The sequence below is a fragment of the Rattus norvegicus genome, chromosome 16 (genome assembly GCF_021556685.1).
Source record: "Rattus norvegicus strain SHRSP/BbbUtx chromosome 16, alternate assembly SHRSP_T2T, whole genome shotgun sequence".
In the NCBI taxonomy this organism is placed as follows: domain Eukaryota; kingdom Metazoa; phylum Chordata; class Mammalia; order Rodentia; family Muridae; genus Rattus; species Rattus norvegicus.
In genome coordinates this window covers 34,520,024-34,542,882 of record NC_141549.1, presented here as the reverse complement: position 1 = coordinate 34,542,882, position 22,859 = coordinate 34,520,024, and the positions used below count along the sequence as shown (strand labels likewise).

Genomic DNA, 22,859 nt, shown 5'->3' with positions numbered 1-22,859 from the left:
CCAGAGAAAGGGACCCCAGCCCACACCCAATGCCAGAGCAACAGGACCAGGAATGTGCAATCCTGTAGTTACAGAACCGGTTATGGCTAGATAGGACCGCTGACCTCCTCTTCAGTTAGCAGTTACAAAGTTCTGAATATTTGAGCAGAGTACTCAATTTCTTTGCGAAAAAAAGTTGGATAGTATCTTCATCGTGTAAAAAGGGCATGGTTTTGATAGACAGAGAAGTGGAACAGATTTTGAATGGTTTTCTATTGCCAAGTAATAGACCTTGTATTTGGCTGTAGTATTTACACTAGAAGTTAATCAGTATTTTTAGAAAATGCTAAAAAGTAATATGAGACTGAAATAATTCTTCACCAACATCATGTGTTGGATTCAAGACAATTTCCTCAGTAGCTTAAAAACAGCACAATACAGGACTGGGTTTTGATATTGATCTTTGACAGACTGCACTGTAGATATCCACAGTCAAAAATGTTTTATTCATGTATCCATTAAAATTATATTACCTGGTTTTATGCCCAACTAATTTACTTATGTCCTGTTGGTTAATTTCAAATCTTTCAAGAGATAATAAATAACTCAAAATATTTAAAACCTAAAGTTTATTTTTTGACACCTTAATGTTTATTTATTTTAGATCAAGGTTTATTATTTTAAGCCATCAGTTTTTAGCTTAAACATGGATGACAGTCAAGATGGCTACAGTTTCATTTACTATGAAATATAACACATACACCCTCTTGACAAATTTGACTCCAACACAAACTTATTTAACCCTTTTGGAGTTGATCAGAATGATTTAGCACACCTAAGATTATAAACCTAAGGTAGTTGTCTGACAGTGTGGGCAGAAAGAAATCCAGCAAAGTTTATGTGTTACCTGTTTTGGGGGAAAAATACAAAATTAACATTACATTTCTTATCCTCATGAAAGGAAGAAACTCAAGCATTTTCCAAATAGTATCACAGTGCCAGGCAAAGCTATTGAAATATTTCCAAGTTTAAAAGTCTTAAAAGTGTCGTCTTACCAGTAAGTGTGTTAAGCTGTGTACAGAACTTTTCAATGCTTGGTTGGTTTGAAGCCTTCGCAAGGGCGATGGATTTCCCAGGAGCTTTTCTTCTCTCTCCTGGTGAGAGGAGGTCTGCCTTGCCTGTCCATTAAGGACTGCTTGGTCTGTGGGATTGAGACAACTGTGGCCTGAGACTCTCATCTGTTCTCTTACTCTACTCGGCTATATTTGGTAACTGAACTCATGTTTCAGCTGAGTGCCACAATCAGGACTCCAAGTAGTGGGTTGGGAAGCAGCCCCAGATCTGAGGCTGGGTTCTTAGAAATGAAAGCCACTTGGTATAGAAGGAAACATAGTTATGAATTGAAAATGACATGACATTTAAACATAATACCCTCTGACTTTGTCAGCCTTTCCCCAGGCCTTTAGTATTTACAGGTATGTTTATGGTTTCCAATTAAAAAAAAAAAAAAGAACTTCGGAGGAAGAGCCCTGGGATGATTAAATTTTAGCCATGTGGTGGGTTCTTCCAAAATAGTAAACTCAGTAGCTATTTAAAAATTAAGCCACCTGCCAAATTGAGTGGATATGCCAATTGATTTCTTACTTCATCGTGTTAATTTAAAATGGTCTTATGACTAGAGTGTGTATTAAAGACATAGTCCAAGGCATAATGGAATAGTGCAAGAAATGGAGACTGAGTCTTATAGTTCAGAGTGTGAGCCCGAGGCATTAAAAACACTTAAAGAATAATTTCCTGAAAAATCTGAGCACATGGTGAATGAACATTGTCTCATACAAGTATGAAGTTGTCTCAACTGTAAATAAATATATATACATATATATGTATATATATATACCACAAATCCTTTTCTTAACTATTTTATAGCAGCTCACTGTGACCTAATCTGTATTGTTCTCTTGTTAATAACAAATAGAGGTAGGAGGAGCCAAGCACTTTTCTGATCTAAGATTGTCTTCTAGAGTAAGATCTAAGGGCGTGGAGAGAATCATAGGGAAGGTCCCAGGAAACTCCAGAAGTACCGAGACTTGATTTGGATCTCATGACCTTTGATCTGGTTTCAGGTCTAAAGAACTCTGTCCCTGATAGTGAAGTTTGTGAGTTGCTCCCTGTTCCGTTCTGATCCCTGGCACAGTGTTTCCATGGCCAATTTGCCCTTACACATTTTACAGCTTACTCTTTGTAGAGCAAAAGTGCTACCCGCCTCTTAAGTCCGATTGTCTTAGTTTGCTTTTGCTGTTGTAAGAAAATGATAAAGATGAACTAATTTACACAGAACAGATGTTGACTCATATTTCTCTAGGCTAAAAGATGTCCATGGGTTCCTTGTCCAGGGAAAGTCCTTTCTCTGTTTCTAAGCTGTCACCTTGAGTTCTGTATCCTCTTGTGGGGACACTTCCACTACACGGCACGAAGTTGAAGGCAAGATCATTTAAAGAAGGGTATTTAATCCTTCCTGTGCTGTCAAAACTCATAATTTCACTCCTAAGCCACACCGTTAATATCGTTGCGTTGGGAATACAGTTCAACACCTTTAAAAGAAAACTAAGCACTTAAATTTTAAATCAGAGTTCAAGACAATAGAAAGTGTACAGCAGTCACCATGCCTGCCAAGAGAACGCAACAAGGAATGATTGCTTTTACAGATCACAGGAGGAAAAGAACACCTCAGCCTCTCAGCCTGAGGGGCTTTGCTGCCTCAATGTGGACCTTGGAAGGGGCATTCAGACCTTAGCATGAATTAAACAAACAAGGATTTGTCTAATATGCTTTTATCCCAAAAGGACTAACAAAACTGGAAAGGCCGGAGATGGAGAGGGAAGATGATGGAGAGTGCATATAAAATGGTGGAAAGTGGTAGTTATGAGGACCAGTCCAAGTTATAAAACTGAAATGCCTACAGAGGGGCTGCTGATAGAAAAGATGAGATTTACCCTGGAATCCCAGAGGAACTCAGCAGTGGGAGGCTTCAGTCCGACTTTGTCTTGTGCATAATCTTAATCGACAACTTCACTATTGCAGGTAGGACTGGGATAGGACCTAAGGTCCAGACTAAGAAAATCCCTCTGGAGCATGAGGTGCTCCTTCTTGTCTCTGCTTTACACAGCTAGGAGGCTCCTTCCCATGTCTGGGCTGGCAGGCGGCTGCCTCTCTGGGACTTTAGAGCAGATTCTAGTTGCAGAGATGCAAAGTACAGACGATATCCATGGAGAGGCCATGGGGGAAATGTATGATATTTTCTTTCATTTTGTCTTCTTTCCCCCTTAAGTCTTTTAGTGAATTAGTTTAGTTTAGTGAATTCATATTTTCTTCTTCCTCCATTTTAGGAAACTCCATCAGTAAACTGGCATGGTGTGGCAGCAATGGAAGTAGGAACCGATGAATCTGACCAAGAAACAATGAAAATGGAGGCATGAAGACTTTGCTCAGAAACAAATCCTTCAAACATGGCCCATCTTTAGACACCTTCCTTTTGCCCTGTATCTGGCTGAGATACACTCTTCAGAATCAAGTATGACACACACTGAGCGTGTGCTCATCTGTGCACAGCAGTGGACTTCACATGCTGCCCATAGACTTGGTTTCCTGAGGCTTGTTTAACCCACTGTCCATGTGCTGCCTGATCCTGTGGCTGCTCTTCTGGTTCCAGGGCACCTGACAGACTGTGTATGCACAAGATGATAAGAGATAAAATGACCCAAGGTCAAAGTAATGAAAATAGAATTGAAATTGTATGTGAAAAGTGAGATGAGACTCTATACTTTATATTTATATGTGAGCATTGGGCACCGTTGGGTATTTTCTGCTCAAGCCCCCACAGTGCTGGGACTTGAACCTTGCACTCTACCATAAAGTTATAGTTCTAGTTCCATAAATCTCATTTCTAAATCTGCCTACAGGGAGAAAGTGTAAAGTTCCACACAGAGCTGAACAAAAACATTTGTTTCAATAGACCATAGGTAATTTAAGAAAAATAAGCACATGCCTTTATAATAATGAAATAAATCATGTATTATATTACAATCACATCATTATTTGCTGAATAATGTCAAATTGAATACAGTAAAAGCACACAGTATTGTTTTGAAGAGTACTAGGTAATATTTGAAAGAATTATTAACAAGTAGAAGGAAATTGGGTATTAAAATATATTACAAGTTAAATTTATCCAAGTTGTAATAGTTGTTTTATGAGGCAAAAGTAAAGAATTTAATTCAGCATATTAATAAGTCAAAAGGAAAAGGCCATATGGCTATTTCTTTAAGTTATTAGCATGTCTTTAAACAAAATTTAACATCCATTTTCATTTAAAATATAATTTTGGAAGGTGAAAAAAATGATTCTAACTCAAATTTTAAAGTATATATGCACAGGAGCATGTATGCATGTACATGGTACATATATACACATTTAATTATGATATCACAAAGTACTTAGATATGAAACACCAACAAATACTGTCAAATACAAATCTTTTCAAAAATATTTTATACTTATTTATGCTTATGTATGTATATTTGTGTGTATGAGTATGTGTACATGTGTGCAGGATCTTATAGAGGCCAGAAAAGGGGATCAGATCCCCTGAAGCTGGAGTTACAGGTGGTTGTGAGCCTCTGGTGTAGATGCTGAGAACTGAACGCAGGCTCCCCGAGGAGGAGCAGTAAGTGTTCTTTACCATGGAGCCATTTCTTCAGCTCCCAGTTGCAAGCCTTAACAGATGGGGGAAACCAGATGGGAAGGCAACCCTAGAAGAAGTGGGATGATATGCTCCACATGTCCCAGGAAGGATCGATTCAGTGGCAAGCCAGTTCTCACAAGGAAAAAAACCTACAAATTCCATAGAACTTCAATCCAAAAGGCACTTCGTTCTGTGGAATCAGAAAAGCAATACAAGATTTTATCCAGACAATCTTCCATTGCCAAATATATAGGAAGACTGTGAGAAGGGTACAGCTGAAGAAGCCCGAAGCAACAGATGCCTTTGGTGGGACAAGAAGACGTGAACAGAGAATTCTGATAAAACAACATGTAGAATGCTTGGGTGGGAATGGTCCCTTGAAGTGGCAGCAATTTTTTTCTTGCCTTTGCACAATTCCACTGATCGCCCTTTTATTGCAGATTAAGGATTTTGTGTAGGGTCTGGAAAGGTGGCACACGGTTGAGAATGCTCGTAGAGGACCTGAGTTCAGAAGTTCTTAGCACTCAGATTAGGTTGCTCACAACTGCCTGCAACTCTGGCCTCAGGGGTTCCAATGTCTTCTTTTGGCCTCCACAGGGATGCACAGGTATGCGTGCATACATGTACACACACACACACACACACACACACACACACACACACACACACACACTCACATACACACACACATACCCAATAAAAGTAAATCTGAAAAGGTAACTATATATTTCACTTTATTCAGTAAAATAAATGTTCCTTGGGTCTATGGGGAAAATGGAGTGGAATGTATTAAGAAGTATGTAATCATAGGGATATATTCAATATAGAATTGTGGTCTCAATTAACAACAATGTGAATAGCAACTCCATATCTGTGGTTACAGCTTCTTTTCTTCTCCTAGTTTAGAGTATTGCCACAGTGGTTCATCTTCAAAACTATGCATTAACTGGAGCATGCTGCATGGAGAACTTGATTGCAGTGTTCATGCCTTGTTGTTCTTCGTATGACATCATAGGGTCTCTTGACTGCTACTGTTTTTCACTCTCTCTGTTTTCCTCATCAATATGAAATGTTTTTACCAAGACTTTTTTTTAATGTACATGAGGACACTGTCACTGTCTTCATGTACCAGAAGAGGGCATTGGATTGCATTATGAATGGTTGTGAGCCACCAAGTGGCTGCTGGGGATTGAACTCAGGACCTCTGGAAGAGCAGACAGTGCTCTTTACTGCTGAGCTATCTCTCCAGCCCAATATGAAATATTTTAAGATGTATTTCGAAAATAGAAAAAAAATGATATGGAAAAGATAACTTTAATTTACCATCCAATAAAAAAATTTTTTTTGCCAGTTATTATTGCTGGGAAGTAAGATTCCAGGAATCTTTCTATTCTCCCTCCCGCCTTCCTTCTACTTTTATCTTTGAAATCCATGTCTGATTCCTTACTAGGAAAAACATGAAGGAAAGATTCCATTCACTCAATAAGCTTAAGTCATGCCAGTCATTAGAACATTGTTCATAGTATATAACCTGTTAGCTAACTCAGGATTCTTCAAGTTCTTTGGATATTAAGTAGAGAAAAAAAATTTTTTTGTGATTTTGCATGTTTTGCCTTGGGAATTAAAAATACACTTTGTTGACTATAAATAGTTAACCGAGGCTCCCTGTCTTCTTAGTCGGCTCCCGATGCTGATTGGTCAGTCACCACTGGACCACAGTCTGCAATATGAAGATCTACCTTCATTTGGCTACCTTGGAAATGTCATATCCTTTGACCTACTCTATCCTAGACCTACTGAGGACACATTTCTTATTAAAAGAGACCTTATTTAAAAATTTATAAGAACACCCCCCCAAAAGTACTGTGTATTTTACAGAATGGCTTAGTAAACTCATAAAATTTTGTAACCATAAAATGTGATTTTTCTCGAGCTATTTATTTTAAAAGGTAACACACAAATTGTGGTTTGAATATGAAACATAAGCATAACGAATCTTTACACGGTTACAGTTCAAGCACACAGTTTAAAACATTGTTTTGAAATATGAAGACTTCCCTAGGATTTTGAGCCCCCGACCCCCCCCCCACCTCCAGTTTTGTTCATAGGAAGAGAAAGACAAACCCAGCAAATGTTTAGAAATGGCTTTAGCACATCATTTGACTTAGAGCTAGACCTCAGTGTTTTATTTCTCCCAAAGTTTGCTTTTTTGACAGCTCATAGGCTTAGTGAGGGAACAGCAAACTCCAGTGCAGAGGTCACTGTCAGACAACTGCAGACAGCTGTGTGACCATTTCAGTGGCTGCTTCCAAAGAACTGGCCTGTTGAAGGACATGGCTGCCACTCCCCAGGAAATCAGAAAGGAAGAGCAGGACAAAGGAGGACATCAGCTGTTGGACCAGCAGAGGATTTAGAGAGTGCAAAAATGCCAATCCCGAAAGACAGTTGCTGAACGGCAAACAGCCCCGAGCCCCGCCCACCAGGACTTGCCTGCCCAGCAATTTGCTCAGCTCTTGCTATTTTGGGAAGGAATTTCCACAGAGTTGGCATATCTTCAGCTCCGAGGTTTCCTCTGATTGAATGATCAACAGGTGTCGAAAAAGGCTGTGGCAGAAATATCACAGACCCAGTGTGCTCCTTTGACATCTGTGGGCTGTGACTGTAGTGTTGTCGGGTGGATCCTTTTTAATCAAGGAGGCTTTCCGCAGAATAAATGCTAATCAATCACTTCAAGATCATTGTTGTTCTGTGGTTCTGCATTTGGTAATAGTATATATTATTTTTGGTATATGAATTGACTACTGCACTGAGATGATAAAACTGGCATCTAAAGGAAATTAACAACAGGAACAAGGATACAACTGAAGATCCGCTTTTCTCTCAGTGGAAGTGCTTTCTGGAGGAAGGCTGGTGTTTCCAATGTCCACAGTGTAGAATTGCTGACAGACATTTTTCACAGAAATGAGTTGAAGCCTGTGCCTTCCTTTACTTTGTTTTTGTATTCTCCAGTGCCTCCCAGACAAAAGAAAACACATCTCACCTTACAATTTCCCAGTACATAGTATACTGCACTTACTTTCAGTGTTCCATTTCTCTAGAGTCCTACCAGTCTGTTCTCTGTCCTATCCACTTCTGTGCATCTGATGTTGACTCATTAAAGTTCTCGGACACACCAGTCCTGAACGGATATTCTGTCTCCTATACACTGGGGAAAGGGAAACCAGAAGGGTGACAAGGAGGAGAAAAGAAACTGAAACTCATCCTATATGTGCAGAAGCTGCCGTGCTGGAAGCTCTGACAGGTGGATTCCAAGGTCCGGCATCTCCACAAACATCCTTCTTGAGCTCTGAACTCTGTCCTGTCTTCTCCACTCCCTCATGTATAGGTCTAGGATCTGAACTCCCAAGCTCCCAAGTGAGGAATGGTGTGTGTGTGTGTGTGTGTGTGTGTGTGTGTGTGTGTGAGAGAGAGAGAGAGAGAGAGAGAGAGAGAGAGAGAATTAGTGCTTATAAGTCACATTTTGGGGTTGTTGAAGTGAGGGGTGTCCTTAGGCAGAGACCTATAGCAAAGCTGTCCCCTTTGGGTCAGATTAGGGAAGCAGATAAAGAAGTACATTCTACCCAGATCATTTGTATTTGATGCAGATCTTCAGGGGTTCAAATATACGTCTTGCAGTTATGTTGCCTTATTGTTTTAGTCTAAGTTGGCTGACTTCCAGCTCTGAAGTCTTTCCATTTCCTCTTCCAATCCTGGTTGCGTGCTTCCAGAGCTCTTCCTGGGCTTAGCTTTCTGCCTTTGAACAATGCACCAGATCTCTCGTTAATTGTCCTTCAGTATCTTGTTATCTGGATTGTAGTCTCTCTTCTCCTCTCTCCTGCAAGCTCCTTTCCTGCCCCTCCAAGGATGGAGATCTGAGAGTCAGTCTACAGGCACAATCCCTTTTAAGGCAGTTTATGGTTTATCTGCAAATATCATTCTTTAAAGGTTTGCGATGTCTGATTTTGTTGGTGCTTTGTGACTTGTCATTTCCAATGATTCACACTTTCATTCCTTAAAAATAAAGTTTAAGAATCATTTTAAATTATGTGTATGTCTTTGTGTCTGTCTGTGAGTGGGTCTGTGTGTTTAAGTGCAGGTCTATGTGCAGGCTAGGTCACTGGATCTCCTGGAGCTGGGTTACAGAGGGTCGTGAGCCGTCTGAGGTGGGTACTGGAGCCTCTGGGAGAGTAGCAAGCTTTCTTAACTGCTGAGTTAACTTCCAGCCCTTACAAGTTTTTAAGTTCTTAATTGCCAAGAACGTATATCACTGTATATTGCCAAACTGTCATGTGTGGTGTAGGCTGAGAAGCTGACCCTACCAGTAAAGGTGTGCGCATTCCCCTTCTCAAAGCCAAGTATGTTCATCTCAAAATATCCTCCAGGGACCCTTTGCCTGAGGTCAAGCTGGTCCCTCAAACTCTGTGGCAGGGAGAGGAAAAAGTCTAACCGATAAAGATGTTGTGCCTTTCGGAGATCTAGAAGGTAAACTGTTTCTGACATCACTAACATCACATTGTTTACTGCATGAAATTAAAGAACCTGCAAGGGATGGAGAGACGGCTCAGCAGTTAGGAGCATTTGCTGGACTTGCAGAGGTCCCAGTTTAATTCCTACCCTTAATACCAAAAATACCAGAAAGCTCACCAACAACTTTAACTCCGTTTCCAAAGGCTATGGAGCCCATTTCTGACCTCCACAGGCACTGCACATGTACGGTGAATACTTAGACAAGCAGGCCAACACGCCCACGGATAGAATTGAAAGATTTAAAAATCAAAAGGTGTTTGCAGCATGTAGGAGAAGTGGGGAGTTCACTCATAGGACACTTAGACTTTGGAGGCTCAGCCATGGAGACAGAGCTCACGGGAAGTCCGGCTGTGGTTTTCTACTGGATGCTGTGAGCACCCCGTTAGAGGATGTGATCTCTACCTGTTGTTATTTGTTACTTTCACTTGGAAGATCACCCCACGGGACACTCCTCTCTGCCTGGAGACTCTTCCTGTTGGGCATGCCAGCTGCTGGCTTTAGAGCGGACTTCCCTAGCTGATTTTTGCTGCATGGTTTATGTTCCTACTTTGACGATATTCTGCCATCTTTCTGTGACTTGCAGTTATCCTTTTCCTTTGGCTTCCTGTAAACTCACTAAGCTGATTTATTCAAAGCTGGAAATGTGGGTACTGTAGCACATCCTTTATACTGCACAACCTACCTTGTTAGAGCACACCAAGCCTTGCTCTACTCCAGTGCTTTGCATATGTAGACTTGAGGGTTTTGCCAGGCTATTCTGTTCTTAACCACATGGGTTTAATCTGAAAGGTCTGTTTCTTGGGGATATCTTCTGTTTCAGTAACACTTTTCCTTCTGGGATATACATTATCTGAGTGTGGCAGACTGTTCTTGTCCTCATGGTATGACTAATCAGCAAGCACAACCCCATAGCCCATAGCAGATACACAATAGCTGTTAGGTTCTCTACTTACTTCTCTTTCTTACTTAGTAGTCTTGCAGCATTTTCGAGAACTAACCCTATTTTACTATCTGTCTGTCTGTCTGTCTGTCTGTCTATCTATCTATCTATTCATCCATCCAACCATCTATCATCTATCCATCCATCCATCCATCTATCCATCCATCCATCCATCCATCCACCATCTTTTATGTATTTACGTAGGAGTAGGGTCTCACTATGTGGACTGGAATCACTATGTAGACCAAGTTGGTCTTTCATTCAGAGCTATGCCTATCTCTCCTTCCCAAGCTCTCTCACTTCCTAGTGGTATTTGACTTGTCCTATTTAAAAATTCTTTCCATTTTAGGCTTGGCTCCTCCCTCTTCCAATCTCATCATTTCCTCTTCTTTCATTTGGACCCTAAAGATTATTTTTTTCTGAGGGGGAAAGCGAGTTTGAGTGCAGGCGATCAAATTTCACTGTGCTTTCATCTACTTCAGTAAAAAAATCTTTAGGGAGTAAAAGAATCAAACAGAGGAAGAAAAATCAAATCATTCAAACTGGAAGATGGAGTACTTATGCTTAGAGTGGAGTTTTTAAATAGGACATATAAAATACCATTAAGAGGTGAGATTGGGTGGAAGGCAGAGGCAGGCATAACTCTAAGTTCAAGGCCACCTTAGTATACATGGAGATTCCAGACCAGCTAGGGCTACACAGTAAAATCCTGTTTCAAAAAAAAAAGTGAAAATTATATTTTTTATGTTATTCTATAATAACCCTTGGGAAGAAGTAATAGAGAATTGTAATTGTTTATTCTTTTCCTTTGTTTCCCTTATTTCCATGCCAACCTATTTCTTAGCATCATCTCTCACTTCTATTTCTGTGGCACTAATGAGGCAGCTACCACTAAGCTAGACACCCTTACTCCTGTCATAATTTACTTTCCAGCAACTAATCTAACCAAGGAAGAAACATTTTCCGACTACCAGAAAAATCTCTCCATGTCTTTTCCCTAACTCTGTTGTACCTTGTTACTAAGGTTGTAGTCCGTCATGTCTGGACAGCTTTCATGAGCTCAGTGCAAAATGGAGGACTCCCTTTTCTTTTCTTTTTTTTTTTCATGTTTTTTTTAATTGGATATTTTTTATTTACATTTCAAGAATTATCCCCTTTCCCAGTTTCCCATTCATAAACCTCCATCCTGTGCCCTCTCCCCCTTCTATGAGAGTGTTGTAAGGCTTGAAGTGAGTCTGTTTTTGTTTTTGTTTTTTATCTTTATTAACTTGAGTATTTCTTATTTACATTTCGATTGTTATTCCTCTTCCCGGTTTCCAGGCCAACATCCTCCTAACCCCTCCCCCTTCCCTTCTATATGGGCTTCCCCTCCCCATCCTCCCCCCATTACCACCCTCCCCCAACAATCACGTTCACTGGGGGTTCGGTCTTGGCAGGACTTCTTGGGCTTCCCCTTCCACTGGTGCTCTTACTAGGCTATTCATTGCTACCTATGAGGTTGGAACCCAGGGTCAGTCCATGTATAGTCTTTGGGTAGTGGCTTAGTCCCTGGAAGCTCTGGTTGGTTGCCATTGCTGTTCATATGGGGTCTTGAGCCCCTTCAAGTTCTTCCAGTCCTTTCTCTGATTCCTTCAACGGGGGTCCCATTCTCAGTTCAGTGGTTTGCTGCTGGGATTCGCCTATGTATTTGCTGTATTCTGGCTGTGTCTCTCAGGAGCGATCTACATCCGGTTCCTGTCGGCCTACACTTCTTTGCTTCATCCATCTTATCTAGTTTGGTGACTGTATATGTATGGGCCACATGTGGGGCAGGCTCTGAATGGCCGTTCCTTCTGCTTCTGTTCTAAACTTTGCCTCCCTATTCCCTGCCAAGGGTATTCTTGCTTCCCTTTTAAAGAAGGAGTGAAGCATTCACATTTTGGTCATCCTTCTTGAGTTTCATGTGTTAGGACTCCCTTTTCTTAGTGGAGCTTCATCTTCTCTATCTGATCTGAGGAGTCAGACCCCTCATCTTCTACCTGAGGTATATCAAGTAATTTTGGGCAAAATTACAGGTTCCACTTCCTGGAAGGTGTCTATGTGCAAATGAGGTATCTGCAGAACCTTAAACCTCAGCCAATGAAATATCACCCTAAGAATAACCTCTTCCCACCAAGAGAGTCAACTGACCTGAACCCTGGGGGCTCTCAGTCTAAACCACCAACCAAAGAACAGACTTGGGCTGGACCTAAGCCTCTCTGCACATATGTAGCAGATGTGCAGCCTGGTCTTCATGTGGGTCCTGAACAACTGGAACAGAGGCTATCCCCAGAGCTGTTGTCTCTACATAGGGTATGTCCTTCTAGCTGGGCTGCCTTATCTGGCCTCAATGGGAGAGGATGTGTCTATCCTCATCGAGGCTTGAAGTACCAAGGTGGGGGGATACCTAAGGGGAACCCAACCCTTTCAGAAGAGAAGAGAAGGGGGATGCGGAAAGGATTGTGGGGTGACGAGGAGGGTGACAGTGGGTGGGATACTAAGTGAATAAGTAAAAAACAAAATTGAATTTAAAAAGAATAACCCTTCCCTACTCTCCAAGGTATATATGTGGGATGATGTCACAGGTGAGGCAGGTACAAGATAGAATGAGGCCTGTCATTGGACAAGAAGGAAGGATGGGCAGGAGAAAAGTTTGAGGGACGGGGAGGAGACTGGAAGGGAAAAGAGGAAGAGACAGGAGGGACAGGAAAAGCCATGGCAGAGAGAACATGGAGGCTGACGTTAAGATTCCACTCTGTGTATTTGCAGGTTGTTATGAATGTTCTTAAGGAATGGATGCGTATAGAGCTTTGTATGCTTAGGTGGGGAATTATATCTTATCAATTAGGTCAAAGGTTATATGTTCTGTGTTCTTTCTTGTGGAGAATTGAGTTTGAGAGAGTGTGTGGTGGCAGAGGGGTCGCCACGGAGTTGGGATATGAATTTCAGGCAAGATACCTAGCAGATATCTTGGGGTACTGAGGTGCTGGACCTAGAGTGGGTAAAATACTGTTTTATTTAATATAATTTACAACATATATATTATATATATTTACATATCCTTTGATTAAGCCTGAATAAAGTATATGCAGAAAATGCACAAAAGCTGTTTCATCGAACCTGGTCTAAAAGAGCTGCTTCATTGAATAATATCTAAGAGAGCTGTAACACTAAAATCCTTTGAGAAGGCCTTCTCCCACAGCATTCATTCTATGCAGGGATCCTATTGACCCACCTGTTGCAGACTCCAATTTGTCCTTACCGGCTGGTCTGCAGAAGTGTCAGGACACCCCAGGGGAAGAAGTGGATAACAGAACACCTCCCTCTCCCCCAGTAGATTGCGATCTCAGTTGAGAATTGGATAGTGAGTGTGGGATGATTTACTGAGCTCTCTTGCTTATCTCTCTTTTGTCATCCTATTTTTATAACAGGATCTCAGAGCTTTCAAAAGGCATACAGCAAGTATGGTCTTCTTTACATCTTATCTTTAAAATTCCTTTCATTTTATATATATATCCCTCTCTCTGTCTTCTTCTTTAATAGCTCCTCATTGGAAGCAAGCAATGTTCAGCTTTTGAATTTAGTAATCAGGGTATCCCAGAGTCTGGGCTCACTGTCCTTTCCAAATGTTGAATGTTGGAGCAGGAATATTTCCTTCTAGATGAAATATTTGATCTGGATTTGAGCTTCCATTAACCTCCCATGACTCTTCTAAAGTCCTTCTGTCATTTCCACATGAAGTGAAGGTTGTCTTCTTATCATATAATTTATTACTTGTCATTTATAGTTTCTATGAAACAGTGGCCATCTGGCTGTCACAATGCTTTGTTTACAGGTTTTATCTTTTCATTATATTTTCAAATTAATAAATAGCTTTGTGCTTTTTGATCCCTGGATTGCTGCAGACATAAATATTACTTAATAAGTATACATGAAATCAAGACATGTCAAGCATTTATCTATGAAAACTTATTTATCATTTGTATTAATTTTTCTCTGTTTTTAGTTTTTTCCAACATAATATTTTTGTTAATTGTTTGGGAATTTCACACTATGTGCCCATATGACATTCCTGTCCTAGAGTTTCCAGGTCCAGCCCCCATCCCTGTGTTCTTTCCAAGGAGAAGGAGGAGGAGGAGGGGGAGGAAGAGGAGGAGGAGGAGGAGGAGAAGGAGGAGAAGAAGAAGAGGAAGAGGAAGAGGAAGAAGAAGAAGAAGAAGAAGAAGAAGAAGAAGAAGAAGAAGAAGAAGAAGAAGAAGAAGAAGAAGAAGAAGAAGAAGAAAGCCAAGTCCAATATGTGTTGCCCATATCCTCACTGGAACATGGCCAAACTCCTAGTGACCATTCTCTTAAAGAAAACTGAGTCCTCCCTCATCCCCATCCCCACCTGCTTGCCCACCCGAAGCTATCAATTATGATGAGTGACAGTTGAGGATCCTTATCACAATTTTTAGAGAGTTCTCTTCAATGGCTTCCTGTCTAGACTCTTTCCTTTTAAGGGGGTGGGATGTGGGTGGGGGACAGAGATTGTGACAGAAGCCTTCTATGTCTCTCATTCTCAACCATGAGTCAGCAGTGGGTGATGCCACCGTGAAGGAAGTTTTTGCCCTTCACAGTCAGCAGCAGTATGGATCATAGTCTTCCCGCACATGGTTTCAGGGGACAGCAGGGACTTGGCAGCAGCACAGTCCATGGACATCAGCACAGCCCAAAGCTGCATCACAGATCACAGACACCAACATGGCCCTTTGTGACAGCACAGGCCATAGACATCAGCATGGCCTCTAGCAGCAACACAGACCAGAGACATCAATGGGACTTCAGAAGGCAGCACAGCCCATGGCCGTCAACATGACTTCAGGTGTCAGCACAGACCATGAACCTTAATCATTACAGTATCTGTGGAATAGATACTATGATTATCCCCAATCTGTGGATCAGAAGAGGGATAGGAAGGTATTTTAACTCTCCAAAGGAGTCATTAGTCATTGTCAGGCTAAGATATAAATTAAGAGGGCCTGACACCAGAACCTGATGCTCTTTGTTTTATTGTTGTTGTTGTTGTAGTGTAAAATAATGTCTAATGTGACCTTTTAAATACAAGAATTTCTTTATCTTGTTCTTGTTCACCGCTACTGCCCTTCATCCCTCCTCCTTCATTCCTGTAGGTTTCTTTCCTCTAGACTGCATAAAAGAAAACTTCAATCGATATTTGTCTTTCTTCCTCCTGTTGCCACCTACTGCCACCCTTTATTTAGACTTCTTTGTCTCAACTCAGGTCTTCTGTCATGTCATATATGCATATAAATCAATATTCTCTACATGACAGAAAATATTCTACAAGTGAAGCCTGATGCTTCTAACCACTGTTAATACTGAGTTGCTTGTGGACAAAATGCATGGGTTAAATACTGAATGCATGGGTGGAGGACTGAATGTATGAATTAAAGACTGCATGCATGGGTGAAAGACTAATTGCACGGGTGAAGAACTGCATGCATGAGTGAAGGACTTCATGCATGGGTGAAGGGCTGAATGGGGATACTATCACAGATGTGGACCTCTGATGATTGAGGTTATATAAAATTCATATAGAAGTGATTTTTCTGGAAATGTTAAAACACTATTTTATTATGTAGCCTTTTTCTTTCCTTCTTAACAATGCATACATACCACCTGAAATAAAACACATTACCTAGGCCTCTCTCCACTCCCAACCCTATGCCTAAAATATAGACATTGAACAGACACTGCTTAATTTTAGGACTTTCAATGATATTCTGTTATGTGCAGAACAGGATTTCCGGGAGTTTTACTGCATACGATGGCCGATCCCTTTATATGGTTGACTCTGCTTAGGGTGGCTGAAGTCAAGTTGTCTCTAAGTAGTAAGAGTACAGTAGCTCAGAGGACTTGATGAAATCATCATTTTGGGTCATGTGCTTTTTCCATTCCCAGTAGCTATTAATGGAGTAACTGGAAAGCAGCAAAGCCACACAGTGTGTCCTGACCTGGGATGACACCTACCGCTACACTGCTGTAATTCTAGTAGAACCTTTGCTCTTGTGTGCCTGGGGTCAGACACTAGGACATGGTTTTCTAAATACGTAAACAACTGACTAAATTTATAAGATATGCATTTACACAAACCCTCCACGGGTATCATTCAAATAAACAAACTGAGCCTGCTCTAGGAGTGACTTAATCAGATTATATTAAACATGCCTAAATACATTTTTTTCATGTAATACATTTTGTTCACATTTTCTCTTCACAATTCCTTCCAGATCCTCCTTCCCATCCAACGTCATTCACTCCCCCCATCCCGGCAGAGGGAGCCATGAAAAAGACAAGCTAGTAAGTATGTGCCCTTTTCCGGAAAAGAAAATCATCATGCCTACACTAAGTGCTGTGCCTATGTCACAGATTAAAAATGTAAAAATCTTTTAAAGAAAATAAATATAAGTATTTATTTAACTAAGTTGGCCTTTAAGAGCTCAAAATATTCCATAAAGCGTTTTCAGAAAGGAATAAAGACATGGACTTAAATGAGATGTTTGAGGTGTGTTCTGTTTGGAGTAGATGTGTCCTTATTGAAGAAAGCGTGTCGTGGAGGCTTTGAGGTTACAGAAGCTCGAGCTAGGCTCAGTATGCCAGTCTATCTTCCTGCCTGGTCTACAGAGTAAGTTTCAGGACAGCCCAGTTAGGCAGTGAAGGAAACCATCAAAACCGGAAATCTGGTGAAAATGTATTTGAACAAGTGGGCCATGTTTCAGGCCCAGCAAGGAGCAGAACCTGGCTGCTTTGGCCACACAATCCTGGCTTTAGAGTCAGGGATACAAGAAAGGAGTTATGGAATCTCCCTCCTTGACTAAGGAAAGTCTCTGGGGCCAGGAATGTGTGTGGGGTGTCCTTTCATGGAGGCCTAGAGAGGCCATTGTGGGAAGGTATGAAGGTGAAGCCGGGTTGCTATGGAGACCCTCAGATGCTAGAGATGAGAGAGCAGTGGGATACCTGTCAAGGAAAGCTGGTAACAGGGAGTAAAAACAGCCCAAGAGGATGAAGTGTGTTGCAGTCAACAAAGCAGAAAGGAGTTGCAGATCTAAAAATCATTTTGACATCATACATGAGGTGCAGAGTTTAGAGTTTGCCCAGATGGTTCTTGGATTTAATTTGGTCCAGTATTTTCTCACTATGTTCTCTTTCCTCCCTTTTAGAATAATAATTTCGATCTTGTGCCATTGTATGTTGGAACTATGTCATCTATTGTTTATTTGATTTTACAGGGGGGTTCAGTTAAGAGATCTCCATGAGTCTCAGAAGAGACTTTGTACCTTTAAAATGGCTGACACTATTATAGACTATGAGGACTTTTGAAGTTGGGCTAGATGATATGGCTAAATTCTATGGAAGCCAGGGAGTAAAATGTAGTGTATTGAATGAAAATGACTCCCATAGACTCATAGGGCATGACATGATTGCTTGTATGTCCTTGTTGGAGTAGGTGTGGCCTTATTGGAGGAAGTGTGTTACTGGGGGTGGACTTTAAGTTTACAGAAGCTCCAGCTACACCCAGCGTTACTCTCTCTTCCTATTGCCAGCTGATCCCCATGTAGAACTCTCAACTCCTTCTCCAGCAACAGGTCTGCATGCACACTGCCATGCTTCTCGCCATGATGGTAATAGACTAAACCTCTTACAGCCCCAATGAAATGCTTTCCTTTATAAAAATTGTTGAGGTCATAGTCTCTCTTCATGGCAATAGAAACCCTAACTGAGACACTGACTCTGCCTTGGTTCTCTGTCCGTTGCAGGATATTTAATCATAGTGTGAACCTGGAGATTGTGTTAATTACTGGAGAAATCTGTTTTTGGTTGTGGTTGTGGCTCAGCCTTAGCAGACACCTTTAGTCCAAGAGTTTCTGCTTTAATATTGTAAACAGGATTAGATAAAGTCAATGATAGGTCAAGAGGCAGAGCAATTAAGCAGTTGACAGGAAGTGAACATAGGATTATGAAGAAAAAAAACCACAGCGAGTGGGAGGAGTCAGAAGGATAGAGAGATGCACAGGCAGTAGAAGGGAGGGGCCTTTTGTTTGAAGGAGGTATTTTGAGATGCTGGGAGAGGGGGCGTTACTGCTGGGATACTGTCTGAAGAGGAAGGTCAACTGGGTGCTTTGTCTGCCTCTTAGCTAACAGGGTTTTAACCTAGCATCTGGCTCTCAAGTCTTCATTGGTAAAATTGAACAATTGAGATTTTGTTTAAAAACTATACTTGTCCTTGGTATTTTTTTTTTTTTGTGATTTTGTGCTATGTTTCCTGTCCCAGTTTTATTTTCTCCAATGTGATTGTCACAGCTGCTGCTATGATACTTCTAACATAACGGTATATTCCATTAAAGTTTCATGTTCATAAAACTCTCACTTCCTAATTACCTTGTAAAGCTAATGCAGTCCCCAATCCCTCTGATAAGACTTGATCTGTTAGAGTTTTTCACCCTTCGAGAGATCCCTTCTCCTTGAATTTACCAAGGGAACATTGCATTTCCTAGGGCTGGGCTTTCTCCTGGCACAGGCAGCCAACTCCGGATTTGTCAGTTCAGAATCTGTGTCCACCCTGCCATGTGTAGTGAATTCCCCCAGGTAGCTTGTTGCCTGTTTCCTTTCATCTTCAGTCCACTTAGAACACTGCAACACTGGACTCCTTTACACCACCAGACTGTAGTTGTGCAGGCTTCAGCTTCAGCAATGAGGTCCCACGATTAGACCTGAGCCCATTTCTTCCCATGTCCTCGGTGCTAGTATGTTTTCTGGCAGGTGGCAGTGCTCTACAAATACTCATAGAGAGAATAACTGCCTTGCCCCAACATTTGTTACAGTGTGCTCAGGCCAACTTAACAAAGTACACTAGACCAAAATCGCTCATAAACAGCACAAATTTACTTCTCATAGTTTTGGAGGATGTGGAGTTCTGCTGCAGGGCACTGACAGACTTGAGGTTTGGGGAAGGGCCACCGTCCAGTTCGTAAATGGCTATCTTCTGTGCCTTTCATAGTGGAAACACCAAAGGACTCCCTTCTTGAAGGTTCTTTCTTCTTAAAGGCACTGATCTCATTCACATGGGCTCCAGCTGCCGTGTGACTCTTTGGGGAGAGGTGACTAAATAAATGCCTCTGTTCCCCAGATGAGGCACTGGCAAGAGTCCAAATAAACAATTCTAGTGGCTAGGTTGGTGGAATAATAAGATTATTGGATTACTTACAGGATTGTGGGTAAGGGGGTCACTGACAAGGAAAGTGAGTAACTCAAACGGCTGTAACAGCACCCCTTCCTCATAACTAGACACAACAGATGGCATGATGGAAGGACTACTCAGGCCATGGAACCCAGCATGTAGGCAGAACCACCAGCCAAAAACAAGAACAAGGACCTAATCCATCAAAGACTATTGTTCTGGGAAACTCCCTAAATGTACTAACTTTGTTTTTTGGCTTCGGTAGTTCTGTTTCTGGCTAACTATTCTTGCTAACTGAGGTGTGCCAACCCAGGGTATTTTTTGTTGTTGATGTATGTATGTATGTATGTATGTATGTATGTATGTATGTATGTGCCTGTAAACCACATGCCCAGCAGAGTAATGATCTGTATGAATCAAGAAGGAAGTCCAGTTTAACATGATTCAGTAGCCAGTGTGGGTTCAAACTCTGGAGTTTGGCACTAGCTGGTCTATTTTAGGCATGTTTAAATACAAAGCAAGTTGGAAAACTGTTTCTGGCGTACACAATCCTGTATGGACAATTACAATTAAGACATAACTACATTAAAACTCTTTTTTAGAGAATGTATCACTTCTTCCATGAAAATGGATTTATGTATATGTGAATATATGTATATATGTGTGTGTATGTATACATACATACATACATACATACATACATACATACATACATACATACATAAATGTGTGTTGCCTTATAGGCCTGGGGGATCTGGTATGGTCTGTGGTTACCCTTGCTATTAACCACTTCTGGTCCTGTTTGTACATCTGGGGAACCCCTAGCCATGCAGACAGTGCAGAGGTCATTAGGCTATTGACCACATCTACTTCCAGCACTGTAGGTGAAAAGAGAAAATATATCTCTGAAGTGGATATTTCTAGTTTCTTGGGAGATTCAGTTGTGTCATGTGGTGGTTTTCTGGAAACTGTCTTACGAGAGGCTATTTTGTTGAGAACAGACATGTGGTGTTTTTCTGAAAGCTGTCTTGTGAGAGGAAATGGGATGTTTTGCTGACACAGACACTTGAGAGGGTCTTGTGGTGTTTAGAAAGAATATAAATATAATGCCACAGACAATGAGGGAACACTCTTGCATTGGTAAGTCTTGCAACGCTTTGCTGGGCTTCACTGATCTGCGTTGTGACTCCATTGAGAGAAACGTGTCAGAGAGCTTCTCATAGTATTCTCACTACTTCTTGCCACGTTGGCAGATTAGTACCAATTTGGCAGAGCCTCAGGGATTGAGTTGTGTGTTTGGTGTTTGGACTTGACTGCCATTACTGATTTGCGTTTGGAATTGCCCCAAAGAACTACTTCTAAAGAGGTCTACATCCTCCTTGTCCCACTGACCATCTAGCTCTCCTACGTTTGGTTGATGGGCTAGAAGGGAGGCTGAAACATTTAAGAACCTTATTAAAGTAGGTTTTGAGGAATCTAAGCCTACACATCTCTTTTGAAGAGAAAAGGTGTCTAACATCCCTGGTTTCCCAAAGTGCTTGTCTGTGGGCATAAGGACTTCTGTGCCCTCTACAGGTTCTGTGCTTAAAAGCCCACCTGAAGAAAGTCTTGGGATGGCACTGGGACCCCAAACACGCAGTATTGTCACTGAGTAACTAATAAGACTTGCTATTGGCTTGAACCTGTGTCCAAGTGATGCTCTCTCTTCTCTGGAAGGTCCCCACAACACATCCATCTACATTACTAAAAGCCCACTTCAGCCTGGGTGAGCGCGTGCTGTACCCTGGAGTGCTCTGTGCGACTCCCTGCTGTCCCCATTCCTCCTTCTTCTCCCCAGCAGTTGCTTAGGGCATACATAGGACATAGGCCAGCGCTAGGGTTGGGAGTCTTTTCTGTTCGGTGAGATTTCTGAGCCTGCTGAACTATGATACTTCCCTGAGTCAGAGGAAGTAATTACACATGCACCAATCACCCTTTAAAGACTGCCCACTCCCAGCATCGTTTTCTTCAGGTTAGCATTTAAGCAGATTAGCTAACGATAAAGGCATTTAGCCCAGAACAATACTGGAATCACTTCCTTGTCCTTTACACTATTCACAAATTCTCCTAAATATCTTCTCCAGAGCCTGAGCAGCAGCTCTTCCCATAAGAAGGGCTGGACCTCTGTCTGAGTGAAGAGGAGAAGGGATTAGTAATTGTGAGCAAAAGGGGGAGGGTTTTTGTCTGATGAAGGACCATGTCTCACAGAGCAGATGACGGACATACATGTGACAAAGACAGACAGCACTGTGACTATCAGGCTATTGGGGCTGCAGGCAAAGACCGGCTCTTAAGGGATGAAAGGTAACATGGGAAGGCTGTGGATTTTGTGTTGGAACATTATTTTCTTTCTTTCTTTCCCCTAATGATTCTGCTATATTCCTAGACCTAAATATGAGTCATTATTGTTTAAAAAAAATCTAGTACACTTAAATCTTTTGAAATGTTTATTTAGTGTGTGTGTGTGTGTGTGTGTGTGTGTGTGTGTGTGTGCGCGCACGTGTGTGCGCGCATATGTGTGTGAACATTTGTGCAGGCACACATGCCATAGCATGTGGAGGTCGGAGCATATGTTGTAGGAGTCAGTTTTCTCCCACCATGTGTGCTCGGAGGGTCAAATTAGGTATCGGGCTTGGTAGCAAACACTTAACCTACTGAGGTACCTTGTTGGCCTATTGTATTTTTAAAATAATTTATTTGCAAACACCCAGTTGGCTGGAAAACTGAAAAGAAGATTTATAATGAAGTTGAATTAATTAAGATCTTATTTTCTAAATTCGTACTTGAGCTGGTTTTGGTGTCAGGTAAGAAATCCCAGAATCTAGGGAATGTGAACAATAGGTTTGTTAGTCAAATACATTTCTCCCCTTCATTTACAATTGGAATAATTTAGTGAGGTTTCTATAATTTTATCATTGGATAATTTATGCAATGAGTTCTTTCTATAAGTCTTTTTTTATGCTTTACTTTTTAAAATTTATCCTTCTCTCATAAATACATCCCAACTGTAGTTTTCTCTCACTGCACTCCTCCCAGTTCCCTCTCCACCTTCCCTCTCCCCTAGATCCACTCCTTCATTTCCCTTCAGAAAAGAACAGGCCTCCCAGAAATATCAACCAAATGTGGCATAACAAAGTACAATAATACTAGGCACAAACCCTCATATCAGGGCTGGTTAGGGCAAGCCAATGGGAGGAAAAACATCCTAAGATCAGGCAAAAGAGTCACACACACCCCCTCCCACTCTTAGGAGCCCCACAAGATCACCAAGCTATAACATTATACAGAGGACCTAGTGAAGACCCAGGCAGCTCGATTCAGTCTCTGTGAGCCCCCGTGAA

The 22,859-nt window shown here is 41.4% G+C and overlaps 2 protein-coding genes across 4 annotated transcripts in view; both read right to left on the bottom strand.

Moving 5' to 3' along the window:
• Palld (palladin, cytoskeletal associated protein) overlaps positions 1-1,201 on the bottom strand; it is a 393,100-nt gene extending 391,899 nt beyond the window's left edge. For 2 of the 4 annotated variants that reach the window (XM_087587230.1, XM_087587229.1), the window contains exon 1: positions 1,035-1,201. The gene's annotated coding sequence lies outside the window, so the exon portion shown is untranslated. 4 annotated transcript variants of the gene reach the window in all.
• Positions 1-22,859, bottom strand: part of Erich1 (glutamate-rich 1) — a gene marked incomplete at its 5' end in the record, with an annotated part of 52,793,804 nt that overhangs the window by 49,121,481 nt on the left and 3,649,464 nt on the right.